At 43.5% G+C, this 6,000-nt stretch overlaps 1 protein-coding gene and 1 pseudogene across 2 annotated transcripts in view; one reads left to right on the top strand and one right to left on the bottom strand.

The window, feature by feature from the left end:
- The window catches only part of Rngtt (RNA guanylyltransferase and 5'-phosphatase), a 331,478-nt gene that overhangs the window by 324,947 nt on the left and 531 nt on the right, over window positions 1–6,000 (bottom strand). The gene's annotated exons all lie outside the window — the stretch shown is intronic.
- Window positions 1,144–1,926, top strand: LOC105741752 (annotated as a pseudogene).

The raw sequence follows: 6,000 nt of genomic DNA, 5'->3' as shown, positions 1-6,000 counted from the left end.
TGGCAAAGCATAGGGACCGCGGTTCGATCCCCCAGCACCACATGCCAGCCAGCCCCGCCCCCTGGTGGGCTGAGCTGGCCACACACAATAAATAAATGTAATAAATAAAAATAAATAAATATTTAAAAAAAAAGTGACCAGAGATTCTCCTTTTCCAACAATTTTAAATAAACAGGTTATCATACCACCTAGTTATGAAATAAAGTATTCATGAGGTATTCATATCTTATTATAAATCCTTTTTTATCAAATTTACCATCTAAAAAAGGCAGTAAGTTGAAATCCGTTAAAATTTACTACTCTCGGGGACAGGGAGATGGCTCAGTAGAATAAGCGCTTCCCTGGCAAGCACAAGGGCCTGAGTTCAATCCCCGGTTCCACCAAAAAAAAAAAAAAATTCACTACTCTCAGGGGCCGAGGAGATAGCTCAGTAGAATAAGCACTTGCCTGGCAAGCACAAGGTCCTAAATTCAATCCCCGGTACCACAACAAAATAATAAATAAAATCAGAATGAGAAGCTAGGCATGGTAGCATATACCTATAATCCCAGAACACTAGAAAATTGGGGCAGGAAGATCCAAAATTCAAGCTCAGCCTGGGCAATTTAGAAAGACCCTGTCTCAACATAAAAAAATAAAAACAGCACTGGGCATGCAGCTGAACACTGGGCATGCAGCTGAACGTGAAGGTCTTGGGGAAAAGGAAATCAGCAACTAAGAGTCGTACCTATGATGACACATGCCTCTAATCCCAGCACTCAGAGAATAAGACAGACTAAGAACTCAAAGGCAAGGCCAGCCTGGGTTCCACGCTGAGTTCAAGAGCATACTGGAATACATATTGCAACCCTGTCTCAAAAAAACAAACAAAAATCAAAGGAGGGGTTCACCCACTGGCAGAGTTCCTGCTTTCATGAAGCTCTGGGTTCAATACCCACAACCTTAAAAAGACAATCTGGGCCAGGGAGATAGCTCAGTAGAATAAGCGCTTGCCTGAGTTCAATCCCCAATTCCACAAAAAAAAGAGAGAGAGAGAGAGAGAGAGAGAGAGAGAGAGAGAGAGAGAGAGAGAGAAAGAGAAGTGGCTGTAGCACCTAACTAAGGAGGCAGGGACCAAGACCGAGAGGTTGCTAGGTGGGCACTATGGCCGCGATCACCACCATCGAGGTGGTGTAGCGCAAAATCCAGGTTCTTCAGCAGCAGGCCGATGATGCAGAGGAGAGGGCTGAACGCCTCCAGCGGCAAGTGGAGGGAGAAATGCGGGCTCAGGAACAGGCTGAAGCAGAGGTAGCTCCTTGAACCGCAGGATCCAGCTGGTTGAAGAGGAGCTGGACCGTGCACAGGACGGCCACTGCCCTGCAGAAGCTGGAGGAAGCTGAGAAAGCTGCCGATGAGAGAGAGAGAAGTATGAAGGTTACTGAAAACTGGCCCTAAATGATGAAGAAAAGATGGAGCTCCAGGAAATCCAGCTTAAAGAAGCTAAGCACATTGGCAAAGAGGTAGACAGGAAGTATGAGGTGGTGGCTCATAAGTTGGTGATTATCAAAGGAGACTTGGAATGCACAGAGGAACAAGCTGAGCTGGCAGAGTCCCGTTGCCGGGAGATGGATGAGCAGATCAGACTGATGGGCCAGAACCTGAAGTGTCTGAGTGCTGCTGAAGAAAAGAACTCGCAAAAAGAAGACAAATACGAGGAAGAAATAAAGATTCTTACTGATAAACTCAAGGAGGTGGAGACCCGCGCGCGCTGAGTTTGCTGAGAGATCAGTAGCCAAAGTGGAAAAGACAACTGATGACTTGGAAGATAAGCTGAAATGCACCAAAGAGGAGCGCCTCTGTACACAAAGGATGCTGGACCAGACTCTGCTTGACCTGAATGAGATGCAGAGCTCCCCAGTCCTGTCCTGCCACTGTTCCTGCCTGTGACCCCAACACACCGCCTGAGGCCAGCCTGCCTGAGGCTGATCTCGAAACTGAGGGCTGATCTTTAACTGGAAGGCTGCTTTCTCCTTTCTACATCCTCTCCTCACCCCCTACCCCCACCTTCTTGTCTTTTTTCATCAAACTGTCTCTGCCTCTTCCCAGAGATTCCAGCTGGGCTAGAGGCTGATCAACTTTGGGAACAACATTTAAGGAAATGTGAGCACAATGCAAAGCATGTTGTGATGTACACATCTGTAATAACTTCTAGGTGTAACAAACCATTTGTAAAACGTTCCAAATAATTGCACAGCTCTAATTCCATTCTCACTTTGTGATCATGTTATCTCCCCTGCCAGGTTAGTATTCCATTCTCACTTTGGAAGGTAACTTTTTAGCCTAATGCATAGTGCTCTCTCCACAGGGGAAGAAAAGAAGTATGGGCATGCCTTACCAAGAGTCAAACAGAGTCCAGGCAAAGACCACCGGGGAGACCTTACAGCTCTGTACCAAGTACCAGCTATGCCAGAAAGGGGATTCCAGAAGGAATTAGTCAAAAATCAAAACCATGCTGCTCAGGTTTTGAGTTTCAACGTGTCTTTGGACAACTTTATTTTTATTTGTTACTTTTCTCATCAGAAGTGAGCAAGGGGCTGGTGAGATGGCTCAGTGGTCTAAAGCACCTACTTAGAACAAGCTTAGCAAAGCACAGGGACTGCGGTTCAATCCCCCAGCACCACATGCCAGCCAGCCCCGCCCCCTGGTGGGCTGAGCTGGCCACACACACACACACAAAATAAATAAATAAATATTTAAAAAAAAAAAAAAAAGAAGAAGTGAGCAAGATATCATAATGGTTAGACCTCTGAGACTGAGGCTTTTTTTTTTTTTTCGCTTTTTGTTTTTGTGGGGGTTTTTTTTTTTTTTTTTTTTTTTTGGTGATGCTGAGATTGAACCCATGGAGGGACTCACGCATATTAGGGAAGAGCTATACCGCTGAGCCATATCCCCAGCCATGAGACCAAATTTTTGTCCTATTTCTACCCCTTTTCTAGCTGCTCACTGAGCAGATCATGTGTCCCTTCCTTACTGCTGAGGTGACCACTTAATTGCTTTCCTGCCTCTTTGAAAGAAAAATGATGTTTTTGCCACTTATTCAGTCATATGAAACTCATCTCACCCTTTTCTAGGTCTGAAGCTTCTGTCTCTAAAAGCACCATCTCATTGTGCTTTGTATCAGTCAGTGCTGGAGAAATCTTGAATAGCTTATGTACAAACCTTTTAAAATTTTATATTATTTTGAAATGTTGCTTCTTTAGGGTTGAAGTGCATGGCTGCTCCATCTGGCTATGAAGAGTTCTCTCCAGTCTGTGGGCTGGTAGTGTGCTGATCTTTTGAAGTTTTTTCCCCACCCAGTCCCCACTTCAGGTGAGGTCTGTTAGGTGCACATCCTGCAGCTTATTGGCTTAAAATGTATGCTCCTTTGTTGTGGTCTCTGGGACCAGTCAGGAAAAAGAAGAACCAGTAGTGCAACTGTTTTGATACTGAATACTGACAAGTGTCTTTTTGAAATAAAGAACCAGTCCCTCTAAACCTCAAAAAAAAAAAGAAAGAAAGAAAGAAAATCTGCTACAGGAGCCGGGGAGATGGCTCAGTGGAATAAGCGCTTCCCTGGCAAGCACAGGGGCCTGAGTTCAATCCCCGGTTCTGGAAAAAAAAAAAAGAAAGAAAGAAAGAAAGAAAGAAAAAGAAAATCTGGCATGAGCACCTGAGTTCAATCCCCGGTTCCACCAAACAAATAATAAAATAAAAAAATTTTAAAAAAAGAAAATCTGCTATAGACTTGGACATATCACAAAAGATATATGAAAGTATCTAAATGCCCAAAAGTAAATGAAAAGACACAATATCAAACCACAGTAAGATATTACTACACATCTATTGCAATGTTTGATATTAAAATGACTAACCATATTAAGTTTTGGAGAGAAAGTGGAGAAAATGAACTTCTATGCACTGATAGTGGGAATGTAAAATATTACTTTGGAAAGTAGGTTGAGAGGTTCTTTTAAAAAACCAACATAGGGGCCGGGGAGATGGCTCAGTAGGATAAGCGCTTGACTGGCAAACGCAAGGATCTGAGTTCAATTCCCGGTTCCGCCATAAAAATAAAAACAAAAATAAATAAAAAACCAACATACAGGAGGCTGGGGAGATGGCTCAGTGGAATAAGCACTTGCCTGGCAAGCACAAGGGCCTGAGTTCAATCCCCGGTTCCACCAAAAAGAAATGTATACAGTACCTACCTTATCCAGTCATTTCTCTCCAAGATTAAACAAGACAAAGGAAAGTATATGCCCAAAAAAAATTGTATGTGAGGGCCCAGGGTTAGCTCAGCCGCGTAAGTGCCTTCCTGGCAAGCGCAAGATTCTCAGTTCAATCCCCAGTACAAAAAAAAAAGTACATGAAAATTTGCAGCAAGATTTGTCGTAAGTAAATGAAAGCAACCCAAATGACTGTCATAAACAACTGACTGCATAAACAAAGTTTGGTATATTCTTAAAACAGGAATACTACTCTGCAATAAAAAGGGAATAAACTAGTAATACATGTTAAAATCAAGAAGAATCTCAAAAATAATTATGCTGACCAAAATAAGCCAAACATACTCCCAAAGAGGATATGTTTCTGCTAGAAAAATTTTAAATAATACAAACTAATTTACAGTGACAGAAAACAGATCAACAGTTGTCCAAGTTGGAATTTCTGCGATATTGTATCATAGATGCAATCATAAGGGCAAGATGATGGAGGAAGAGATAAGGGAAATTAATGTGTTAACCACTGACCTTCCCTCCCCAAAAAAGCTTTTCTCTAACTATGCTTTAAAAAAAAAAAAAAAAAAAAAAAAATGAGTTCGATCCCCGGTTCCGGAAAAAAAAAGGAGGAGGAGGAGGAAGAGGGCCAGGAACCTAGCTCAGTGGCATTAAGAGCCTGTCTAGCAAGTGCAACATCCTAAGTTTGGTCAATGGTACAAAATAATAAATAAATATGGGGCCCAGGAGATAGCTCAGTAGCATAAGTGCCTGCCTCGCAAGCGCAAGGTCCTGAGTTCGAGCCCCAGTACCACAAAAAATAAATAAATGCTGAAAGTTTACCAAGGCCCAGATTGGTGGAAGTTTACAAAAAGAAAAAAAGTCCGATTATCAATCTTATCAATCCAGAAGTAGACGCAACAAACACTTCTGTGTTCTTTTCCTTTCTTTTTCTTTTTTTTTCTTTTTTCTTTTTTTTTGGTCCTGGGGAGTTTAAACCCAGGAGCCTCTCTTATTTTGGGACAGGCTCTTCCTAACAACAAAAACTAGGTCTTATGGGCTGCCTGGGATGTCCTCCTAATCGAAAGCTTTCCCTGCTTTGTGTTACATACTCCGCTTATTTATAGCCAATGTATATCCGTGGCTATACAATTCACGTATTCCTTCTTCAAATTTTCCTGTAAAAAGGTTCTGACAAGCTTGCTTTTCACAGGTGGCCCAACCAACAAATTCAAGCTGCTGCCTAGCCATTCGAAGACGACCTGTGCAGCCGCCGGCTCAGCGCCCGGTGGGCACCTGTGGTCCAAGGCACCCGAAGCCCCACCGGGACCCGAAAGCCACCACCAGCTCCTGTCCAGGTGACGTTAGGGACGGCGCGCCACTTTCATTCTGCACCCACCGCATCCATCCACAGCCTGGTCCCTTTTCACCCAGCACCTGTAACAGCTCAATAAACCTTATCATTTCAAAGAACTCTGCGTCTTAGAAGTTTGGGTCTAACAAGTGTGATGCGGTTCGGGGTGTTCCCTAGGTTACACGTCTGACCTAAGCTGACCTGTGCACGTGAAAGTTCACTGTATGCCAACCCCAAACTCGAAAACTCCATAATAAAAGTCATTTAAAAACAAGTACTCCGACTCCCAGCCTCGGAGTCGGCCCGTTTCACCGAAACCCCCCTTGGCTTTCTTTCATCTCGAGCCCCACACTCGCCTCCTCCCCGTCTCTTCTCGTTCCGAAAGGAAGGAACCTTCCCAAAAGGTTCACA

Source organism: Octodon degus, unplaced genomic scaffold, assembly GCF_000260255.1.
Source record: "Octodon degus isolate 3935 unplaced genomic scaffold, OctDeg1.0 scaffold00022, whole genome shotgun sequence".
Lineage (NCBI taxonomy): Eukaryota > Metazoa > Chordata > Mammalia > Rodentia > Octodontidae > Octodon > Octodon degus.
The sequence above is the reverse complement of the archived record's forward strand: the minus strand, read 5'-3'. Positions and strand labels throughout refer to the sequence as shown.